The 22961-nt window shown below is 43.8% G+C and overlaps 1 protein-coding gene across 5 annotated transcripts in view; it reads left to right on the top strand.

Moving 5' to 3' along the window:
- KALRN (kalirin RhoGEF kinase) overlaps nt 1-22961 on the top strand; it is a 467999-nt gene that overhangs the window by 100755 nt on the left and 344283 nt on the right. The gene's annotated exons all lie outside the window — the stretch shown is intronic.

Raw genomic sequence — 22961 nt, forward strand, 5'->3', positions numbered from 1 at the left:
GTTCTGGTGTCTGATCTTTGGTGATTTAGAAAAGAGGTGGTGCTGGTATAAACAGGTCATTACTGTGCTCAGTATTAAAAAAAAAAAAATCATTCCTGTTTGGAAGCAAAAGTGCACTGTGCAGCTTATTAGTGCTCAATTAACATAATATATTGCAGTTATTAGTCTCAGAATGACACCAGACATCCCCATCGGAGGGGGTAAATTGAATCCTGATAACTGGCATTTAAACAAACCTGGAAACCAGCACTTAATAACAGGCAGTATAAATACAGAATACTGTTGTTCCTCTGAATTCAGCTAGGTCTGGTTGCATGTAAAAAATTAACCACAAGCTGCCATCTTTGTTAAGGAAAAAGGAAAAGCAAAGAAATCCTTAGGCTGAAATAACTATTACACTTGTGACACGGTTAGCTGTTGGGATGGAGCTTAGAAAGAAGCAAGAAGGTTTTATGGTTCTCGACTTAGGGTGTGATGGACATTTATAGACTTGATTCCCAGACCCTGCTCTCAATTTCTTAAAAGACAAGGATAATCATTTTTCCATCTGCTAAAATCTTCTAGGCCTCTTAATGTGATCCTTTAGTACTAATACAGGAGAAAAAATATATCAGCTAAAGCCATAGGCAGGATCCGCTGTGTCCCCTACAACACGATGGTGAAAAAAGTCCAGTGTTACATTAATGCCTGAGAAAGAGAAATTCAGTGGCTACAGTGTTATCCACAAATCAATATGATTTTCAGGCTTCAGCTTGGGAATGTGTTGGTGTTGTAATGAACAATTTATATGAAATTCTTTTTTGTGTATATATATACATTTCTCCACTATCACCACGATGATTGAAAAAAAAATCATTATTATGGACACAAGAGGTTTCCATAGTGTAAGGTGAAGTGCATTTCATTAGCTTTTCTTGTCACCTTAGAGAGAACAATACATTTTGGGAGTATTTTTATATGAACAGGTGAACTCTGACTCTGCTCACTGTGGCAAAACAGCTGAGATGGGGAACAACCTGCTGTATCCATTAGAGAGCCCTTGGGTAGCAGGTTCTCCCACTGCTTAAGCTGATGCTGTCTCTCTGTTACACTGAGTGCTAATCAGGTAAGAGCATTCAGCATAGGAAATTTTGGAAGATTATCCTTGATTTAGAATGTATTGTCTTCCCTGGAAAAATTGTTAAGTGGAAAACTGCAAAGTGTGCGGGGAGGAAAGTCTGAGTTGTAAGACATGCTAAGGATATAGTAATTACTGAAACAGAGAAAAGGTGATGGATTAGAGAATCTTTAGTTATTTTCACAACACAAAGCATGAATAAAATCCTTTATTAGGTTGTCTCACATCTAATCGGAAGTAGTTATGATAAGTAGAGGACTGGAAGCATTTGGCCGCACAGGGAAGCGGTAACCACATTCTCCTCTGCTACTCACTGTTTTATCTGAGTCTCTGTTCACCACACATTTGTTTTCAGCACAGTATGTCTGAGGATTTGCTCAGGTCTATTAAAGCCAATTTAAGCATATACCTTTACTAAAGAGAAACCTTTGCTGGATCAGGGCAGTCTGTATGAAGTCAATCTAGCTTCTGCCTTGAAGCCCTTCCATTTGCCCCCTGTCAGCTCCAGCATTTTGCCAGCCAGAGCTATACTTGCCAGGTGCTGCAAGGCTTGTTAATGTTGGGGAGATGCTTTGAATTTGCAGGAAGGCAAAATGTTGCACAAATACCTCTGGTCTGGGGATCCCTTAGAGATGGAAAGTTTACATAAATGTGAAGTTTAATGATTTCGTGTAACATTGCTAATGCAAAGGTACTGCAGACCTACCGCTCTCTGATTAGCATCTGCGCTGTTTAATTTCAAATATGTTTAAGTATCATTACTGGACAAATTTAAATTGCAGATAAAACCTCATTTGTTGTTTTATATTATTTTTAAAATTCCACTGTTATTTTTTATTACTTAACAGCTTAGGTGTGCCTATTAATTATGAATAAAATTGTACAATAGGATGAGTCACCAGTGTCAGGATTTCAGTGATTAACATAACAAAGCACATTGGAAAGAAAGATAAATAAGTTGGGTCCCATTTTTGATTAATATTCGTCTCTTTTGAAATACGTGGTGTAGGTCGGGGAGCGCCGCTGCTGCCGTCCATTCCCGTTGAACAGCCTCCTTTGTGTGCTTCCAATCTGCATGAGATGGACGTGGCCACGGCTGCTTCTGCAGCCCGGCTGGCTGCTGTTTTGGGAGCACAAAGGGGCCCGGGCCCGGTGCGGCAGCCCAAGCGCAGGGCGGCCTTTCCAGAGCCAGGCCGTGCTGGGACACTGTGCGGCTCTCAGGCGTTCTTGTTTGCCTGGGCTGCTGTGGCCCAAACACTGAGTTTCTGTCTTGCAGATAGAAAGTCTTCTCTGGGCATTTATTTCTTGAACTTCTCATGTTTTGGGCAAGCTTGAAGATAGGGAATTGTGGCTTCTTCATAGCATCTGCAGCTGAAGCAGGTGTCTGCAGGAGATCTTCAAGCATGTCCCAGCAGTGTGTGGGTGCTTCCCAAGTGCCCAGTCCAGCTGAGGAGACTCTCCCCTGCATGGACCCAAGGATCAAGCTGGAAGTTCTGCTCCGCTTCCTGACAGCGTTCAGTCAGGAGAGCCTGGCTGTAAACTTGACATCCAGCAGCGAGCCCGTGGGCCGGCTAGAGAAAGTGCAGTAGTGGTAGAGGTAGAGGTCACCACTGAATTACACCACTGAATTACACCCCTGGCCTTTCCAGCTCCGGGAAGTTGAAATTCAGAGTGAGCAAAGATTGCTTTGAGCAACGTGTGGCTCCTCTGCCTTTGGCCGCTTGTTTTGTGCTGCAGGTCTTAGCACAGTAGTGTAGCGGGTCCTCTTATTACAGCTGCTTTTCGTAGGGAGCACGTTGCATTTTGTTTCCACAGGAACTACCTTCTCCTGAGCTTTCTTCTTTATTTAAAGGTGGCCAAAGATAACTTCTAAGGTAGCTGTGAACATGACTCTGTGTAGCATCAGCTTGGTAAGCCTGTGAGGTAGTGCAGGTACAGGATTGATGCCAGGGCCCCATCCAGCAGATCACAGGTGGGCAGGTTAATTTTCAGCTTTAGTCCTTGGTGTTTAGTTTGCAGACAAGGGTGACAAGCAGCGCTGGCAGAAAAGAGATCTTAGGAGTTCAGACACAGCAGCATCTGCACCGAAGCGTTACAGTTGAAGGTGTAAGATCTAAATAAACACAAAAAGCTGAACTGAAAAGCTGAGGAAGTTGTGGCAGGGTTTCAACAAAGTGTTCAAAGTAGAAACACTGTCTTGAGCCTCTAAGAAGGTCCAATCCTGCATGATCCAGATCTTTGCAGGAAGATCTTTGCCCATGGATGCTGAGAGCACGCAGTACCTGGCAGGATGAGGCCAGGAGCTGGCATGTTTCACAAATGGCTCTTTTTGCTGTTAGCAACCAGCTCTTTCTTGACGAGTAGCAAAATAAAATGAGCGATGTGCATTTTTGGTTCAAGGAAGAGCTTGAAAACATGATGGAGAGCTGCCAGCAAAGGAGCAGCACTCCTAGTTTGCTTGGCTTTTGATGTGCAGGGAGATGAAGCCATCACGCTGAAATATCCTCCTGTGCTGGGCAAACAGGAGAAGATGAAAGGGAAGAGGAGTTGCAGAACAGCCGGGGTTGGAGCGTGCTAGAACCATGGTGGGGAATAGCAGAGCCTCTGTAAAATGTGCCACCATAGGAAATCAATTCTGAATTACACGATGTGGTGCGTGCTGTATTTTCCATCCTTCAGTATAATGAGCAAGAACACCCTTACATAATGATGGCTTTTTAAGAGATTGCCTTTGCCTTAATTTATTGCCAGGCAGAGGCATCCTGTGGTATTCAGACTCTGCGAGCTCTGCAGTGTGCAGGCTGGCTGCAGCGGTGGGAAGGTGCTGGTAGAACTTCGCACCAGTGAAGGACCATCTGTCTTTCGCTCTTGTGCCTTAATGATCTCTTGCAGAGGGTGAAAACCAACATGAATCAATGCTCCTGGTATCTTGGAGGAGTTCAGTGTCGCTTCTCTGTCACTTCTTAGCATTAGTGATCGTGTGTCCACCTAGGACACCCTGTATGTCCGTACCAGCAAGAAAACTGAAAAGCTGGTGTGGGCGAGCGTGCAAAGATGGTGACAACCGGGGAAATAACTCTTTGCACAACATTGTTGCTCGTGCAGTTTGCATGAAAATCCCTGCATAGTTTGGAAGTGAGCTGGAAGCTGTTGGCTTGTAACATCTGCAGTTTCATGTTGTTCCTCGAGATGAAAGGGTTAGCTTTATTTTCATGATTTTTTTTTTCAAAAGATCAGTATTTGCTCACTACTCTTCCACTGAGGAGTACCTCCCGTGTCTGGGATGGATTAGAGCTCCCCAGCACAGAGCCTTGTTCTCACTGGAGTCCAGGAGCCTTTTAAAGTGTGTATTCTTTACAACCTCACTTAGCTGTCTCCTCAAGAGTTAATTCCCTCATATTGAGAAGGTCAAAATGCCAGGAGGAAATTGAACATAACGTCTTGATATTTGAGATTACGAATTTTCCGTTCAAATAAAAGCAGTAAATTTGTAAGCTAGCAAGAATAAAACTTGAAACCCTGCAGACAGTTTGGGCTTCCAAAGAAAACCTCCAGGCCAAGCAGCCTCTCTTGTCTGCCTTGATTTTAACACACTGCCTCTGTCGCTGTGTACAAAGGCAATTGCTGTTTGTTTTGCATCCCAAAGCACAAGTGTTACGAATTCCCAAGTGACGAGAGTGGACTTGGAAGTGCTCAGCTGTAGCAGATTGATCGACTCTACTTGTCTCCAAGTCGCTTAGTATTTGCATAGTGCACAGGGATGTACCTCACTACCTTAGAAATGCGGTTAGCTGGAGCTCCGTAAGAAGAGAAGCTGTAGGTCATTTAATCCCAGATCCCTTTATACTTTCTCCTGTTGAGGTTGTCCTCCCCGTGCACGCTGTGCCTTGTTGCAGCTCATTCCGAGGTTTGCCCCTTTGGAGTGGGGCTTGGGCTGGCGGGGGAAGCACCGTGCTTGCCCAGCCGCAGGGCAGATGTCTCCCTCCCTCCTTCCCTCCCCGTGCCACCCTGCCCAGCGCCCGCGCGTGCGATGGGGAGCAGGAGAGCAGACGCTGAACACCCACCAGCGCCCTGTGGGTGCTCCTGCTCGCAGTGGGAAGGAGAATTAATTCCCATCCTCGGCATAAAGCTAATTAATAACTGTCCTGTCGCAAAAGCCACTCAGCTTAGGTTCTGCAGTACATCTGTACTGGCAAATTGCGTGTGCTCAAGTCTGCTCCCTAGCAATAAGACCATCTGGCATGGGACTGCCCGGCCTGTGCAGATATATGGGTTTAGCCTTCAAATCGGGATGGATACATGATCATTGCCCATCAGGAGTGGGCCATAGTCTGTACTATCATGTCTGGGAGTTGTTTAGGAAAACACTAGTGAGCTCAAGCCAAAATTGTGCCAGGCACCATTCATTTAACACCGAAGAGGTTTGCTTTCTGCCCGTGTTTAATTTAGTCATCAAATATAGCCTGCGAATCTGAGTTCAACCAAATGCTCCTGTCATGGACAAAGCATCTACTCCAGTTTCCAGGAGGAAGCAAGAGGAACTGGCAGTTCCCCAGCTCCTGGAGGTGCTGAATTGCCAGCTTGACTCTGTGATGTCCTGTGAAGTATTCGGGGAAATGGGATTGGGCTGGTCTGAGCTTTGACTAGCCTGACTGGAATTGCAAAGTGCTGTGCAAGTACAAAATAGCGCAATTTTATTAGTATTTTCCCACCCGTATCCCATAGTGGTCAGTAAGGGTGTCTGGAAGTAGAAATGGGCTCTCTTTAATCTGGTTATGTAAACAAGTGATAAATCTAAAGCCAAATTCTGCTCTGTTTTGTAGCATGTAATTCCCCTTGGCTTAACTGGGGTTAATGAGGTATAACCCGGGGTAGCAGTTGTTCCTGCGTGGGGGTTTCTGGTCTCAATAACATTCCATGGGCTCCGCTTCTCTGATTGCTGATTATTTTGACAGCAGTGCTGGCTCTGAAGCTACCATGAAATCTATTTGTTCTACATAGAAGAATATATCTTAAATTTATTTACGTATACATTATTGCCCATTTTTGCTGATTTTGGACTTGTCCAACCAGTCTGCTCCATCTTCTCAAGGTATTTTCAGTACAACTTTATTGCGGCCAGAAAAGTTATAGCGCTTCCCATATCTCTTCTGTCTCCTAAATAGGGTTCCCATTTAGGATTTTTATGTGTTTCATTGCATTTTTGTCTGTCTGTCTTGTACAGCTGTCACAGTTCCTGCCCTATGAGCCCTTCCAGCGGCTTTAGCTGACCTTTGAGCAAAGGAAGGAGGGAGCCTTCCTGACCTCTGGTATCATGCAATAGTCCTAGGAATATTAGACCCCTAAATGGGAAAAATATTAGACTGTGTGTTCTGTTCTAAGGACTATTCCTGCCTATATTCCTGAATGTCATCACATCTTTTGAGAAGGGAAATACTGTTTATTCTCTTGGTGGTGGTGGTGTGTGTGTGCTTTTTGAAGATTCCTGTTTTTGAAGATTCCTGTTTCCCATGCCCTGTGAGATGCTTCTCCATGTTAAAGAACCAACCAGGGGAGACATGTATTAACAGTAAGGAAGTGCATTCCCATGCAATTTCCAATTGGGAAATAGATAGGAGAGTTGGAAGGCAATGTGGAAACCAAGGGCTGCAGCAAACCAGATGTGTTTGGACCTTGAAAAGTCTGGAGAAACCTACCGAGAGCAGCCGGTGAACTTGTGTCCTGAGGAGCTGTAGGAATGGTAATACTGGACTTGGTCCTGGACACATCCCACTGTAGTCATGGGAAGACCTGAATGGTTGTTCATAGACTGCTGGCTGGACATGGACGTGTTTCTGTATGTGCCATGGGCTGGGGAGGATTAAGGAGATGCTGGGGCTTCCCCCGCGAGCACTCGTCTCATTCCTGTTACAGAGACGTGCTTGGTCTCGCACCCGTTGAACCTGAGCCTTGCCTGGATGTGGCCTCCCGTGCTGGGGCAGGTCGTGGTCCCTGATTCTGCCTTGGTGGGTGCACAAGCTCCTTTTAGATCTTGGAGCAGCCAAAGAGCCACAGGTTGGCTGGAACCCTTCCTTCTGAAGGAAGCAGGAAGCTCTTCCTCCTGAATGGTGTTTCATCATTAAAAAACTAGCAACAGGTGTAACTATTAAAAAATGATTATGAAATATTTACTGCAGTGATGAATTTGTAGCATTGCTTTTGTTGCGCTCAGCAACAGTATTCATCTGGGTCTCTGGAACACCCTGCAGCTCAGTGATAACCATGGCCTTTCTACTGCAAATGTGCCTGTGGGTAACTTTTTACACATATGCAACCTCATTAAGCCATCTGTAGGAAACTAGACCACTTACTGCATAATTGTTTGCAGGAACGGGAACAGGGTTCATCGCCTTCCTAACAAAAATTGTATATCTGTCTGGAGACTGATGACTTTATTTTAATTTGCATCAAGGACAGAGTAATGAAGTAGGCTCGATGAAAATGAAAAGCAGGCTATGTGAAGCGGGAGTCAGTGGTGAACTACAGATAACATGGTCTCATTTTCAGTTTAGCCAGAGACTGTACTATGCTAATGGGAAGATGTCAGCTACTTACTAATGTCCCAAGAATATCCATTTTTTAAAGATCTAAATGCCAATACTGTGCTGATTAATACAGTTAGCTGTATTCCCACTACTTACACTTTGTCTTATATACAAGTGTTTTCTTTTTGAAGAGGATATATATTAGATTTTTTTGCGGGGCGGAGGAAGGATAGTTTTTTACTTGAACACTTGACTTTGCTTGTTTGAGATGGTTTCACTTGTAGCTCTTCACCTCTCTGATGCTGCTTTTGGTATTACTAGGATCACATTTCTTTTCTTGCTTGTGCTCTTGTGTGTCTTATCTTTAGAGATTGCTGTCTCCTTGAAGAGTGTTAACTCATTATAGTCATTTCTGGAGTGATGCATCTGACTTTTTTGGACATCTCTGTCAAATCTGATGAGTTGCTCCCTGGCTGACCTTGTTTCACTGTTCACTCCTTTGATACTGGGGGAAGCCTTTTGCATCCAGGCAAGGAAAAATCACTCGGTGGTCCTGGCCCCTGTGGTTGTTGCCCAGACAACAACCAAGTCCTGCGCAAAGTGAATGGTCTATGAGACATAAAGAGTTAAGATGCTACAAAGTGTTAGTGAGGACTGGAAAAAAATGGTGATTAAAACCCGCACTGAATAAATTCCAGAGACTGCAGAGTGCCTTAGGGCTCTACTGCTTTTTCTGTATAGCTTATCTTCACAACCTACCAGATCTTCCTTGCTCATTTTTTCTTTGCCTCCTTTGCCTCATCAAGGAGTCTCTTTGACTTGGTGGCTCCCACCCCGCCTGGGAGGGAGCAATGGGAATCAGCAGCGCTCCGTGCCTGGCCGTAGACTACTCCAATGGCAGAGGAAAAGCCACTTGAGGTGGAAACCTCCTAGTGTGCATTTAGCCACAAAGCACGCCCGCATGTTGCAGCCAGCAAAGCAGACACTGCAAATGGGTTATAATGATTTATATCATGCCACGCTCTTGTGAGGCAACTGTGGGTGGAAGTGGAAGCGCACAGACAGGCCAGTGCCATTAGAAGGCCTTAATAAATATTAATGTAAGCAGGTGCTTCTCTGTTAAGAACGAGTGAGTGGGGTGTACCCTGACAGCTGTGCACAAATTAAGCCCTTCCATTTGCAGCGATGGTGCAAGGCCCTGAGCTACAGGCAGGGAGAGGACACCGCAGCGCCGCGGCACGCAGGTTGTTTCCATTAAGGACTCTGCCCTTCTTAATAGGCGAATGATCCCTGCCGCAGCCAGACCAGGGGATGCATCAAGGCTTTATCACTACCCTCAGAAGTGGCCTTGTTTATAATTTTGTCTTTTGGATATTTTTATAGGTGAGCTTTGGTGTGATAGGATATTATTTAGTAAACATTAGGAGAGGATGCTTTGCCCTAATGCATAGCTTTTACACCAAATTTTTGCAATCTGCAATCAATTACATTTTGCAATCAAGAGGATACACTATGCACAAACGTAAGTTATTCCATAGCTCCACATTTCTTTTTTATATTCTTTTAGACTTTGATCACTTATGAAATAATGAGCTGCTTATTTTATTTTTCAGTTTACTTTTTCTTTGCAATTTTTAACAAACTTGCTCTACCTGCAAATTGGAATTCAGTTAAAATATGGAAAACCTGCACTGTAAGGTTGTTTTTGTATTAGCTAAATACAGTTATTTTGTTTGTGCTGCATACAATGACAATTTTAAAAAATATAATCAGGCATGTTTTTATTGAAAAGTATGTGGATTTTTGGTATTATTTCTAGATAATAAATAAGACTGATTAGTTTTGATCCACCTGTTCTTTAGAGTAATTGGATCCCAGCTTTCCCCAATCTTTTCTTTTTTCACGTATTAGAATAGGGGTTTTTTGAATACTAAGACGTTTTCTTAATTCTGAATGAACTCCTTAGATGGATTTTTATTGAACTAAATTAAACTGAATAAACTAGTATAGTGCAGAATTCTCAGATGACTTCTAAAATGTAGTCTCTCTGCAGAAGAAACTTCTGTACAAGCTGCTTCATTTCTTAAAGGAATTCTAACTGCTGGTGTCTGTGTCTCCTGGAGTGACTTCCTCCAAGTCAATGATTTAACTTTTATATCTTTTTTGGATATCTTTTTTGATATCCCAATCCATTTTCACAGCACACTCTCCTGCTGCTTGGTTTTGGTGGGTGTTAGGTCCAGGTATCATCTCTCAGGGCTTAGTAGCATTTTCTTTTTGGGGCATGCTGTAGAGTGTATGAAGTCATACCTAATGGGTGGGCTGTGTAGTTAGTACTGTAGTCAGATAATACTTTATTCTTGGGTCATCCATTGCAACAATATTTATAAGGGAGTCAGAAGCTGGCCCTAATGGTAGCTGAAGTGATATCAAAAGGAGGTGGATGTGCTCATATTTCAAGCATCCAATACTTGAGGATTACTTTCCAAAAACTGAAATATTAAATTGTTCAATGAAATTTTATCCATAACTGAATCCATGTTCAAGCACTCCTAGACTCGTAATGATTAACCAGATGTTATTTGACAACATTCCAAGTGCTATTTTTGACGTGGAATGGGCAGGAATTGATTTTTGCATGAGGTGAATGTTTTATTGTTGTTTTAGGAAGAAATAAACAACAAAATTTTCAGATCTATAAATGTTCACTAGGAAATATAGCCAGTAACTCTAGGAGGATTTCTGTGCTAAATACAAGTATAATCTGAATTATAAGTACATTAAAAATTTTTAGTACAGAGTTCTAATTATTTACTTTTAAAGGGTGTAGAACTAAGATTTGTTTATACATTGGGAAGTCAAATATAAAATAAGGATTTAACATGCAAAATAAAAATGTGTAAATATATTGGCTTGGATTTAGTTGAGAGATGTTATTAAATTATTCAGTCCTTCATGTGATGTTTAGATAAATAAAGTCTCATTTTCTACTATGCAGCAGATCTCATTAAAAAGGAAGAAAACCTCTTTAATGATTAAACCATCCTCTAATTCTGAGAAAATCCCTAAGAATGTTTTAAGGAGAGAAAATTCTTAAATCGTTGGATTTGTACCCTAATTAAATCTCTTGACAGTTTGCTGCGTTATGTGCACCAATGGCTCTATGCAATGCTGCAGGTGAAACTCAGCTTTTTGTAGTTCTCCTTTTTCTGAAAAATAAGGCTCAAATTTTCTTTTTTGTTCTATATTCCAAGGAGGTCGTCTTTCGAGTGATCCAAGCTTGGTTATTCCTTCAAGATACATATATATATATATATATATATATATATATATATGTAGATATATATACACACACACATATATATAAAAATATATTTCTCTTTGCTTGACTGGTAAAAGGGGCTGTCTAAGGGAGGAGTGGATGTTGCTAGTAATGCAGTGAATTAGGAGGAGTGGCTCCATTTCTGAAGTTGTTTTAAGAATGAAGTATGGGATTCGACTGATAGATTTTTTTTAACTATAAATGGATTAATTAGAGTGTGACTGAGGTCATGTATAAAAAAGGAGCAAGCTAATTAAGTCTGAGCAGTACTCCAAATGCCTTTTGTGCTGGTGGCTGGAGATCAAAGGCTAGAGCAGGATTTTAAAGATTATATTTATTAAAATGAATAAATGAACCTTATTTGCGGATGGACAGGGTGTTCCCTTCAGAGGAATATAGGCAATGCAGGCATATTTTCCACCTGGTTGATATACTTGGAAGTGTCTGGTTTTTAATTGATGCATAAGTATGTATATATATTGTGCTGCCATGCGTTATGGCAGAGTAGATTTGTGCTTTTGCACTTTTGTGCTTAATTTAAATGCAGGGCTTTTCATTCAGTGCCCAGGACTTAGATTCTAGGGTCTGTGGCAATAGTGTTCGCTGCAGCTAGAGTGTGTTTCTTCAGTCCGGCCTGCTCAGAGGATATGTGTAGCTGCACAAATCCAAGAGCTGCATATGCCTGAGGGACTTGCTCTTCCTCCCCTTTTCAAGGGGTACAGGCAGGTATTCTGCTATTTCCTGACCTGTTTTTCTGCTGTGTTTGTTCCTCATTATCCCTATCACTGCGCTAGATGAAGGTACTACACAATACACAGCAGGATTTGTGTTTTATGGTGTTTTACCAGGGCCTAGAGATGTTCTTGCATGCCTTTGTGAGGCCAGTAAGGACAAACTACAGCCACACCTCCAAAAGCACTCACATTTTGAAGAGTTTGCCTTCAAGGCAATAGTTATGCATGATAAAAAGCATTTCCAGTGAGCTGTTGAATGCCTGCAAATGACTGAACCCGAGGGAGGCTGAGAGCACTGACCGCAATTCAAGGAGCTGTGGATGGTGGTGTGGATTAGGATGCTAAGGTTGCACCCTCCTTGTTTTTTCTTTAAAATTCCATGGTTATGGTTTAAATAGAAAATATGTTTTCCCTCAGCACAACGAGCCAAACCCAGAATAAATCTCTTATGAGTCAAGAGTCAGTAGCAGGCAAGTTTGGAGTGGAAGGACAGTTGTACACATCCCTGAAAGCTGATTCTCTAGGTGAACAGTCACATTGAACCTACTTATTATGGTTTTCATATGTTGTGCTTGGAGATGTTTTTGAAGAGTTATTTCTTATTGATTGACCGGATCCACAACTCAAGTGTTAACTTTGGGTTTTCCACAGCATGTTATGTTGGGTGTTGAACTTTCCTGTGTTGAAGCTGAGGGAAACTTTTCTTCTACTTTTGTCTATAAAAGGGCAAGAATAGAACTGCTCATTTTTGAAGCTCCATTTTAAAGCTAGAGCTATTTCCATTCAAATTTCCATTCAATTTCAATACAGTAGTTTTCATTAGGTTTATTTAAAGATACATTGATGGATATGGCAGATAGTGTGCTGAGGTCCTGTTGTTTGATTTTCTAAGGATGTCTTTGAAGCACTAACCAATGTGTAGATACACCACTTAATTCATGAAACTTTGGGCTTTTCCTGTCACATAGTTCAGCTACTGAAGAGTGTCCCTGGCTAACACCCACGTGGATGTGCAAACTGTCCTGCTGAGGATGTTGACCAGCTGGACAGCCGATGAGGTCTATAAGTTGGTGATGTTGGCAGAGATATCAGACAGATGTAGCCTGATGCACACAGACTTGTGAATGGGACTGAAGGAGGATTTAAGGAGGATAATTAGTGTGTCATCTCATAGGTAACAAGGGAAAACATAGTAGAGCACAGACTTTGGCACCCCTGTTCCCAGCACTGCACGCCTCTCTGTTTCGTGTGCATTGGCTCTCCAACCAAGGCCGTGCTGTGCAGGGGGGAGCCGTGTCAGGCAAACAGTGGCCCTCTGCCCCAGCAAATGCACAGGCCAGGGCCTAGGAGCTCTCGGGATTTACTAACCTTCTCACAGGGACTTCTCATCCGTAGGAGTCTAAAAATCCCTTCAGTCTGGGTGAACTTCACCCCAGAGCAGCTGCACTCACCTTGGTGTGTGGTTCAAAGTCTCGCTTGGGGTACTCAGAGGGAGCTTGAACTAACTCTGCTCAGGGCATGAACCGCAGTGGCCTCCTCCAGATGCATCTTGAGAAAATGCAGTTGGTCTGGTAGAACACAACTCTTCTTCTCCCTTTACTTCCATTCCCCACTGCCTAATGTTTTAGTCTGTAGCATTTTAGGGTGCTTTTTAAAACATGCTAAATAATAGAAGGGCCCTTAGAATATACAAATCAATAGCAGAACTCATAAACAGACTTGAAAAAAGTGCTAGAAAGCCCAGAACCCAAGCACAAATCTGTGTACAAAGGAGTGTAAGCATTACCTCATGTGTCTTGCCCAAGCCACTTAAACAGCTTTCCTATATCTGCAAGTATTTCTTATTTGGAAGACAGATGACTATCAGCCAATGTTTCTGCTGTATCTGTCTTCCTTGGGGCTTAATTAAATGAGATGATGCCTGACAAGTGTTTTTATTTCCAAATAAAAATTGCTAAAAAACCTATTAAGTGCATGGGAAGAAATCTGTAGAGGTGGTTGTGGGATTTCTTATGCCCGTTCATAGAGATTTAAACTGGATTATTTAGAGGGAAACAGCATGCAACCAACTCCCTGTACTATGGAACATTATAACTGTATATAACAGAAACAAATTAAAATGCTGCTAGATATGAAGTTTATGATTACAGTTCCTCTAAGACCAATAGCTGTTTTGCCTAGTTCAGGTGGTGAGCAACAGCCCTACAGTCAGTGTCCAGACCATGCAAAGACATTCAGTGACAGAAAGGTGCTTGGTACCTCCTTGCTGCCTTTGTGACTGTTAGTGTCCTGACGAGCAGGTCTGGGGGGATTCATACCCAGGTACAGACCATGAGCAAATCTGTTATAAAACTGGGCCGAGACCTTCGTTCTCTGCAGAGATGTTCAGTGGAAGTGCATTAGGGATATTGAAATTATTGGATTTTATAATGGCAAGGGTAGTTCATTTCTGTGTAAGAGAACAGCAGCACTCAGCCCCTGGAATCAACTCCATCACCCACATTTTAATCAGTCAGTAGCTGAAAAAACTCATGCAGCAGATGCAAAGGCACCTTCACCTGGAGTGTGTACATCCAGCATGCTCCATTGAGGAAGCCAGGACAGCACTCAGTGAGCCTGAAAAAAAAACAAATATATCACAAATAAGGCAACAGCTGAACCAAGGCTGTTCAATCAGGCCCAAGGGGAAAAGTCTCTTTCCTGGAAGAGTCTCTCTCCAATAATTATCTTCATTACCTGCTAGCAGTGTTGTACTTCCTATATGCAGGCTGGTATTCTGACATGTTCATAATATGTATAGCTATGTATATATGTATGTGCGTACACATGTGCGCATATATATATATAAAAATATATATAAAGCCTCGTATACTCAGTTTTCTCTAGCTGGCCCCGAGAACTCTAGGCTTTTGCAAGTGGCGTATACTGTACAGCTATAACACAAGTTGTGGTATTTTTTCTCTTTGAGTAAATTTCTAAGTGGTGCTTTCGCTGCCTCCTCTGAGCTGTGCTGATGACTGTTTGCTCACTAAAACAGATTATGAACAACAGCCTGAATTTGCTGTATGGCACGTCAGCAGAGCAAGCTGATATTGTTGCATGGAAGATGAAATTGTTATTGCAGAGCACTCTGGGCTACAGCTTCTTAAGCACCGAATCTTTCTAGTGGTTTTGAACCTTCTAAATGAATTGGAGGTACAAAAAAATATTGACTATACCTGCAATCTGTAGCCACAAGAAATTAGTAAGAAATGCAAGTATTAAGCTTGAATTTTGCTACTTAACAACTAGTAAATGAGACTGCCCTCATTATGCAGGAAGCAAAAATGCACTTGCAGAAATTCAAAATTAGCTCTGTATGAAGTGCAGGCTGCAAAGGAAAGCTGGTGTGAAAGATCCTCCCAGTGACTGGGGAAATGTGGAACTCAAGTCAGAGAATTGCTCCTAGATGTGTCACGGCTGTTTGGTCTTTCACAGGAATAAAATTTAATAAGAATGGGTTTATTATTAACTCATAAGGCCAACTAACCTTTTAGAGTGGAGTAAGTGCACATCTTTGGTGGTTTATTTTTCCTTGCTGGAATGAAATCCTTCTGAAAGCAGTAACATGTTTAAGGGGCCCATTGGGAGAGAGAGGTTGACACAACTAGATTGCCTTCTGCTGTTTCTCGTTGGGCTGTAAATAAGCTCAGATCTCTCCTCTGGGCTGTTTTGTGTATCTATCCGTCTGGGAAGAGGTTTATTCTTAGGACACCACCTATACTTATAGTGCTGTCTCTGGAACTAGAAGTGGTAGTTTTACTTATGAAATCTGTCTTTGGAAACCGCAGACATAAAGTAGAGTTACGCTGTCCATTTTTAGAGTTACTTGGGTGTGAACATCCCAGTGGCCAAAAAGAAGAAGAAAAGAAAGGGTGACGTGGATCTCTTCGGATCTCTTTCTATTCCTGTAAGAATCAGGCACTGATACAGATCCCTTTGCAATCTCTAGGATGACTTCTATGGTTTTAATGGTTGTTGACTCTTCACCCTCCTTGCCTTTTCCAAAATGTTTTTAGCTCTTCAAATGGAAAGTGCTATAAAAGTTCAATAGTGTTTTCCCTCCTGCATGTAGTGCAGTGATTTTGTGATTTTGTTTTTCTGCTTACTGACTAGAAGGATTGGTTCTGTAATATTTGGTAGAAGAGCATCATAATCTGTTCCTGTCTGCACGAAAATATAAACAACTTAAGTTTAAAAAAAAAAAAACACACACGCACACAAAAAAAACACAAATAACTTTTGCTGTGAATCATTTAGGGTGTTAGTGAATAAAGCACATAATGTGTTGACTCTGCATTTGTAAGTGCTACAACTCCAGCAATAGTTTTGTTATAAAGGTTGACCCATCTCTATGTGCTGAAGTGTTTATGGAATTGTAGCAGTCCCTTGAGTAAGGATTGCATGGGATAAGCACCTTAAATTAACTGGAGATATAAAGATTAAAAAAAAAAGAGAGAGAGAGAGAGAGAGAAAAGGTCAGGCTTTACAGTAGTTGAATTAGATTAATAGTCTGAAGATACGGGATTGCTTCTCTCGGATTTGGATCAGTTGCCTATTTGGGAAGGTGTTTTTGTGCTGTAAATGGATTTACTATTACAGTAGACACAGCGAACAATCATAAACCAAATATGGTGAAAGAGATCAAATAAACAATGGTGTTTAGGACAGAGAGCTGTCATCCCCAAGCCTGTGCATGTCAACTTTGGTTGCAATATTTTCATTTACGTCTTGCTGTGCTCTTTCCTGCTCAACCTCTTAGATGTCTGTTTTCATCTCCTTGCAGCAAAACTCTGTAGTGAAGAACCTAGAGATGAAGGTCTGGATGGTCCTGTCCTCCATTTATCCTTTGCAGAGTGGTGTTCCTTGGTATATTCATCATCTGGTTGCTCATTATGTTAAGGTTGGGTAAATGTTTGCACTGCTGGAGATTAAAGTAATTTGGAAGTGTTTCAGTTCCAAGGTGTTGAGCATCTTTATGCCCATTAAAGACAATGGAAGTTGAGAGCACTTAGCACCTCAAAGGAGGCATTTAACATTCCAGAGGGCTTGGGTTGTACACCACAAAAAACCCCTCGAGAAGAGACTCTGTCATGATTTATTTGTCTCTGAATTTCCAAAGTCTCTTGTGGTGCTATATAAAGAATAACAGGGTTCTGGGAACAGCCATGCACAGCCTTGTGTAGCTGACCCAGTTATCTTAAGCATCTTAAATTTCCTTGCTGCTGTTTGGCTTGAGCGGGTGAAGCTGGTGGTCTCAGCTGTGCTGAGCAGTGAGTTGCTCGCTGGCACGATGTGCAGACCCGGGGCACCCGAGGGTGAGGGGCAGCCTCACTGGCAGCAGCACCTGGTGGCCAAGCATGGCCTGCGGGGCTCTCCTGGCCCTAGGGACATCAGGTCATCTCGTTCTTCATTAAAAGTTTAGCTCAAAACTAATTTACCGAAGAGGTGACCTGCAAACACTGAAGAACAAAGAATTTTAGGACAGTGCTTGAGCAGGCAAAGGAAATTCATAACGCAGGTGTGACGTTTCTCTTCATCTATTTCAGTTCTCTGTCCTAATAAATGAGTTCCCAGCTTCCTCCTGCTCGGTGGTTGGTGCAGGACATGCTCTGCTGTCTGTGTAGAACGTGGCATCAGGGCAAGTGTTCATCCTCCACCAATGTATGTTGTTGTGCTCTGCTACTAGTTTGATGGTGTGCAGATTAAGTGTTATACTAGATGAGCTGCTTCACAGCATCACAGAACGGTTGAGGTTGGAAGGGACCTCTAGAGATCATCTGGTCCAACACCCCTGCTCAAGCATTTCCTTTCCTTGACACTCTGCTTCTGTTGGCAGTGGAGTTTCAGCATCACTGACCAACAAACCGGACCTTTCACTGAAGGATATGGCTCTTCTGGTTGATTTGAACAAAATGTATCACTGATCTGTTCCAATGCCCGATCCAGTGGCCATGTTGTAGGTAAGAGCCATATAAGACCTGCTATTTAGACGTTGAGGAAAAGAAAATGGTGATAAAATCTGACGTGTGTTGTGTATCAGGTGCCCTCCTCATCTCAGCTGCTTAGCAGGGATGCTAAGCTCTGAATTACAGATCTACTGTCAAGAATGAAGGCTGCTCTCTTTTAACATAGCCCGCTTGATGCTGGTTTCAAGGGGCAATTTTTATGCTAGCTCCTTCTCGCAGAAAGGTCAAACGTTCCTTTGTTCGTCTCGAGCGAGTCCTCAGCGGCTCGATAAGCCCTCGGAGCAGCAGGGCTGGTGCCTCACTCTGCTCCGCGCGGTGCGGCTGGCGCTCAGCGCCAGCATGCAGGATGCCAGCTCCTGCAGAAACCAACAGACCAAATAACATGAGATACGGTTCGTTTTACTCGGGGAAAGGCAAAGAGCTTGTTTTGACCTCGTTAAGAGGGCAGCAGGGGGATTTCAGGCTAGATTCTCTGCAGGTGGAAGTGACCATATGCTCTCCGTTAAACACGGTCGGTGACGAGGCAGCGCTGGCACTAGTCACGCAGTGTTATCTCCCATTAGAGCAGTGTCTGACCCATGTTGGAGCAAACCCCTTGGCTGCTCGCCTGCTCTCACGCTCAGGTAGGGGCTGCCCTGTGGCTCATAGCCGGGAAGCAACCCAGCTGTGGGAAGGAGATGTGCCCTAGAAAGGTGGCTTTGCTATCCCCTGTTCCAATTGCCTGGGTCCTTGGTTCATCTAGATTTTTGCTTGCATGCTCTGCTACCACTTTGTCCAAGAGACTCTGGGCCGAGCGGAAGCGCCCTTTCCTTTTCATCCAGCCCTTACAGCAGTGAGGACATAAGACCTTTTCTAGATAAGACTGCAAGAGGATTTCTTCAAAATAAACTGCTTTCTCATCAGTGACTGTATCAAGGTCTGAGAGTACACTGTAGAAGTTTCAAACCCCTCTTCAAGAAAATAAGTTTAAAATAGGAAGTATTTTAGGCATGCAGTCTTGAAAGTCCTGCAGATGAGGTATTTACAGTCATCTGTCAGAAAAAGCTTCCCAGCTTACTCAGAAGTGTTTATAGGGGTCAGTCTTCTTTTCCATCATTTTTTTAGCTTTCCTTTTTCCTCTTTATTACATTTTCAGCACCAGTTGAAAAAGAAAAATCCAAAATCTAAAGTGCTCTTCTGTGGTATAATTATTATGATTATTATTGTTATTATTATTGTTATTATTATCATCATCATGTGAAAAGAGTTTTGCTGCTAAGTATGTTCTCTGCTGTAGAAGACAGCTGACAGGCTCTGGGCTGGGAGTTTTCCTGCTAAATCCCAACAACAAGGTTGTTGATGACTTTGACAGATAGCATGGCTTTTATGGTGTGGTTCCGCTTCACATACTGATTTTCTCAACCTCATAATGCTGCGATCTACTTACGAGGAGGTGCTCTGACAAGCTGTTGCACTATTTTAGTGATCACCCGCCACACAAACCTGCTTATCAAAATAAACCCTGCCGGCCTTTTCCGTAATTACGTGCAAGGGTGTGGAAAGACTGTAGTGGGAATGGTGCTGTGTTAAGGGCTGCACGCTGTGCTGTGCTGTGAGGCAGCTGGTGGCAACCGCCCGTCAAACCTGGTGAATCCAGACGCAGATGTGGCCCCTGCAGTCCTGGCACAAGTGGCAGCGCAGGCCTGTTTGGGGACGTGCCCGCTGCTGAGGTGGGCTCAGGGTGAGGGTTTGGGGGGACCTAGGTTACAATATTCTGTGAGGGAGCGCAGGACCACACAGAGGCACCAGGAAGCCCTGGGGCTGGGATGTATCGGCGGGTGACGCGATTGGCAACGTGTAGCTGCAGGAAGAGGCCTGCAGTGAAGCGTCCCCGCACGGCCTCCCCTGCGCCGAGCCCTGCGAGCGGCACCTCCTCACCCGTCCTGATGCAGACGCTCCCCGGGGCTGGGTTTTGCTCGCAGCACAGAAGTAAAAAGTCTTGCTTTTTTTCTGTTTTGTTGATCCACAAGTGCTGAGTTTGTTTTAGGTCTCAGTTGTGCCAATGGATGAATTACAGTTGCTCCGTGATGCCAGTCTTCAGTAACAGCTTTGTATGTGCTGGGTGCTGCAGCACACAACAACAGACAGTGTTAGGCTGTGGAGATCAGATCCAGTGCCTTGGAATAAATAATCACATGTAGCAGGGATGAGGGGTCTATCTGCCCCACAAACGCTGTGCAGGGTTGTGTGGCGGTTGCAGGTAAGAGCATGGTGGAGTTTCCCTTTCCTTGTCTCCCTTGCAAGTATCAACCTCTTTGCTGCAAGGCCAGATGGCAGACTCGATGGCTCCGCCGCCTTGCTCCCTGCCGGAGCAGTTTCCACCATTGTGTGATCTCTCTTGTCCCATGGGCCAGATCCTCAGCTGGAATAAATCATAGCAGCTCCTGGGGCTTCACCGAAGCTGTGTGAAATTACAGCTGCTGACACCAGCTGCTGAGGATCTGGCCTCTACCAAACAAAGAGCCCAATGAAAACCTTAGCTCATGCAGGCGACTGCCAAAAACTCACATAAACAGCTGTGGATCCAAGAGTAAAATCACGCTGTGATTTCATTGCCCACCATTGTACCCATACTTTAAAATCTGATGTTAGGATAAATGCAGTAAAAGAGCTTGGTGTGCTTGCAGCAACCCCTTTGCAAACCCTGGGCCTCGCAAGTCTGTGCAGTCAGAATTTGACCCTTGGTTTCTACCTTTGCTGCCTCCAGTGGCTCACTTGGAAAGGTGGCTGCCTAAGATGCAGTGTGGTCGGTGCTGTTCTCCCTCGGGCACAACAGGAGAGCGGCCTCTTCGCACTGGCCACTTGCTTTCCATCTAACTCCGTTCTGTTGAACAAGCTTTAACCTCAGGCTGTGGTTAAAAGTGGGGGCAGCCGGTTATGACATGTTTGTTCTTGTCAGCCGTGTGAAATGCTCAATTGTGGGAAAAGCCTGCCGATCAATTTGGGAGAAACGTGACCGTTGCTCATGTTGTGGCATTTCTGATGGAAACTGATGGAAACAAGTCATCGTGGAGGTGCCGGGAGAGGCTCTGTGCTGTGGCTCCTTTTTGAGGATGCCTCCTGAGTCAGGAAGGGATTGCTGCACTGGATTTCAGCACAGCTTCGTTCTCCAAGCAGCCAGGATTTCTGGCAGCAGATTTCTTTTGGCATTACACTTTATATAGATACCTAAATATATATATATTGGGTCTTGCTTTGTCGTGTTTTCCTTTTACGGGAAAGAGGAGATGCACAGAAAGGAAATGTAATGGCTGCATAATGGGAAAAAAAATACTTTCTTTGGCTTTAAAAATTGAGCTCCTGGTAACCTCAGGAACATTCCTCCTCCTGCGGGGAGAGTCACATTTTGTCTGGATATCGTGTCACCTGTCCACATTTATTTTGGATCCAAGAGGAATCACTAGAAGCAATTGAAAAATCTGGCCTTGAAACAGTGATGTAGGAGTGTGAGACCTGTCTGTCACCTTCTGCCAGGGGAGCCTCAGCACCTTACTCTTCATCTGATAATTCCCCTCACCCTGCTCCTGTAAGACGAAAATGCTGCCCGCTTTGGTGTGAGAGTACAATTTACCGTGTATTGACAGGCATGTGGTGTTCACCGTGCAACCTGTCTGCACCCCCATGAACAGTGGAAACATCTTTCTAAAAGAGAGTTAAGGAGACTGGGTGCCTTCCCTCTTCCCTGCAAAATATGTATGTCTCTGGGATATGGTCTATGGAAAGCCTCTTTCTAATTCTGAGAGCCATGTGCTGAGAGCCATGTGCCTTTTTGCGTTGCTGTTGTCACCAGAAATGCATCTCTGTCTACATCCTGCACCTTACTCAGGGTAGCTGGGGGTAGCCCTTTCAGCTATTTACTTCCCAGAGTTATTCCCTCTCTCTCCTATTCTCAGAAGTGAGATTGATCTATTTTCTTATTTCTTCATGTCTCTGTAGCAAGTCTTTCCTTGTGCTATTTTTAGCAAGCTGAAGTGTCACTCTCTGATTTAGGAAAATAACCCTGTCCCCAAAAAAGACATAACCACGTGCTCAGGCACCTTCTTGAGATTAGACCTCAATCCGTGGCCTTCTCCCGCTGCCCGCCTTGCGCGCAAGCTGTGTGGGAAGGGGGGCTCCGCGCAGCAAGCGCGCGGCCGTGAGGTGGGCGAGACGGGGCCTGCGGGCTGCTGCCGGCCCTGCCGGAGAGTTCGCGGGCGGTTTGGAAGCAGGAGCAGCAAACCCGGGCTTCGTGCTCGCGCTCAGTCCTTCAATAGCCGCATGTCACCACAGTCTTATGTGCGATGAGGAAAATGAGTCTACAAATGTTATGTTTTCTCTTCCCTGGTAAATTACCACATACCTACACTGTCCTCTCCACTTGCTGTAATTGACTGTAGAGATCCAGCGTTGCCTGCTCAGAGCCAAGTGAGCGAGATTGGCTTGTTCATCCTGTGTCTCCTTTAGCGTCACCTCGTCACAGGAAGAGAAATACGTATGTCCATTTCTGCGTCCCTTCTGCAAATCTGTGTCTCTCTCTATTGAAGTTATTTCCAGTAACTTTTCCCAGTGTTAACTTCAAGCCTGGAGAGCCTCATGCTTCCAGTTGTCTTTGCTGGATCTGATCTCTTCCAGTCTCTTTTGGTCCTAATGGGGAGTTAAAGGACTTTCATCAGGATATCGCTCCTGTGTGTTGCTGATCATCCCAGCCTTTTCTGAGCATCTTTTGATTTTAATTGTTCTTATGCCCCTTTTTTTTTATTTGACATACTCTGGTGTTGCCTAGCGTTTCATTAATTTTTCATTTTCTGCCCCCGGGAAATTTCTCTCCATTTCTGGCATGTTTCCCTCATTCTCCCCACAGAACACTGAGTCAAAGAAATCATTTAGTTTCCTAGCAATATCCGCCTCATCTGTCATCAGGAGATAAAATTACTAAAACAATGAACAAAAGGTTAAAAAAACCTGGATGTCTCCAACTGCCAGATTGTAGGTCCCTGCAGTCAAATACTGATGACGTGTGTATTTTTCTCGTGTGCCTTCACATTTGCCTCCTACCTACTACTTCCCCTCTGCTTGGAAGGGCTTGGGCTCATGTGATCCATCCCTCATGTCTGGAGACCTGGGTGGGAAGCTCTCCTGAAAACCTCATTTCTGCTTATGGGACAACTTAAAGGTTTTGAGCACGTCTCCCTTGAGCGTTGTTTACAAGGCAGTGCAGAGGGCTTTGTAGTGCTGGAA

Source organism: Tinamus guttatus, unplaced genomic scaffold, assembly GCF_059628265.1.
Source record: "Tinamus guttatus ecotype Peru unplaced genomic scaffold, ASM5962826v1 Tinamus_guttatus_pri_ptg000060l, whole genome shotgun sequence".
NCBI lineage: Eukaryota > Metazoa > Chordata > Aves > Tinamiformes > Tinamidae > Tinamus > Tinamus guttatus.